Source organism: Nothoprocta perdicaria, unplaced genomic scaffold (genome assembly GCF_003342845.1).
Source record: "Nothoprocta perdicaria isolate Ctin4 unplaced genomic scaffold, notPer1 scaffold_482, whole genome shotgun sequence".
NCBI classification, from domain to species: domain Eukaryota; kingdom Metazoa; phylum Chordata; class Aves; order Tinamiformes; family Tinamidae; genus Nothoprocta; species Nothoprocta perdicaria.
Genome location: NW_020455735.1, coordinates 1 through 1,762, shown reverse-complemented (window position 1 = coordinate 1,762; position 1,762 = coordinate 1).

Sequence of the window (1,762 nt, the reverse complement as noted above, 5' to 3'; positions counted from 1 at the left end):
CGGGACCGGGGAGAGCGGAACCCCGGGAACCGCCGGGACCGGGACCGGGGAGAGCGGAACCCCGGGAACCGCCGGGACCGGGGAGACCGGAACCCTGGGAACCGCCGGGACCGGGGAGAGCGGAACCCCGGGACCGGGGAGAGCGGAACCCCGGGAACCGCCGGGACCGGGACCGGGGAGAGCGGAACCCCGGGAACCGCCGGGACCGGGACCGGGGAGAGCGGAACCCCGGGAACCGCCGGGACCGGGGAGAGCGGAACCCCGGGAACCGCCGGGACCGGGGAGAGCGGAACCCTGGGAACCGCCGGGACCGGGACCGGGGAGACCCGAACCCTGGGAACCGCCGGGACCGGGACCGGGGAGACCCGAACCCTGGGAACCGCCGGGACCGGGACCGGGGAGAGCGGAACCCCGGGACTCCGGGACCGGGGAGAGCGGAACCCCGGGACGCCGGGACCGGGACCGGGGAGAGCGGAACCCCGGGACGCCGGGACCGGGGAGAGGCAGCAGCGGGGAGGCCCCAGGCTGGGCAGCAGCAGGGGGCAATCGGTACCGGGCCAGGTCCGGTACCGGGCCGGGCTGCGGCGCCGGGGATAGAAAGGTCCCGGGTGCCGGTGCCGGTTCCGGTGGGTCCCGGTTCTGGTCCCGGTTCCGGCCCCCGGTTCTGGTTCCGGTCCCGGTTCGTCCCGGTCCCGTTCCGGGTGCCGGTTCCGGTGGGTCCCGGTCCCGGTTCTGGTTCCGGTCTCGGTTCCGGTTCCCGGTTCCGGTCCCCGGTTCTGGTCCCGGTTCCGGTTCCGGTCGGTCCCGGTCCCGGTCCCGCACTCACGTGATGCTCCGCTGCATGGCGCGCGCGGCGGCTGTTTTCGCGCGGAAAAAATCACACCCGTCCTGACGTCACTGCCGGCGGGACGCCGGGACACGTAAGCAGCCGCGGGGCATGCCGGGAAGTGTAGTCCGACCCTGCCATGGACGCCGCGGGGCACGCTGGGAGGAGTGGCATAGCTCCTGGTCACACCCCCGCGGGGCATGCTGGGAGGTGTGGCCTCGCCCGCGGGGGCACAGCTCGCGGGGCATGCTGGGAGGTGTGGCCTGGCTCGCGGGTGGCGGCCTGCGGTGCATGCCGGGAGGTGTGGCGCAGCTCCGTGCCGCGCATGCGCCGGGGGCTCCCGGCCTCCGGTTACAGGCGGCCGTTGCCAGGGCGATCCGGTTACAGGCACCTGATTACCGGCGCCCTGGGTGACACCGTTACAGGCGCCCTGGGTGACAACGGTACCGGCGCCGGGGATGCGGTTACCGCCGCCCCGTTACGGGGTTACAGCCGGCTGGGCACAGGAGGCCGCTCGTGCCCTTGGGCTCGCTGTAGTCCTCCAAGGAATGGAGGACCTCGAATGGAGCCGGGCGGCTGAACAGAGCCCAGAGTTTTCCCTAGTTGGATCCGGTTCCCATTGGATCCGGCCCCGCTCCCAGTTCCCTTTGGATCCAGTTCCCTTTGGATCCAGCCCTGCTCCTGGTTCCCTTTGGATCCGGTTCCCATTGGATCCAGCCCCGCTCCCAGTTCCCTTTGGATCCAGTTCCCTTTGGATCCAGCCCTGCTCCCGGTTCCCTTTGGATCCGGTTCCCATTGGATCCAGCCCCACTCCCAGTTCCCTTTGGATCCAGCCCCGCTCCCAGTTCCCTTTGGATCCAGCCCTGCTCCCAGTTCCCTTTGGATCCAGTTCCCTTTGGATCCAGCCCTGCTCCCGGTTCCCTTTGGATCCGGTTC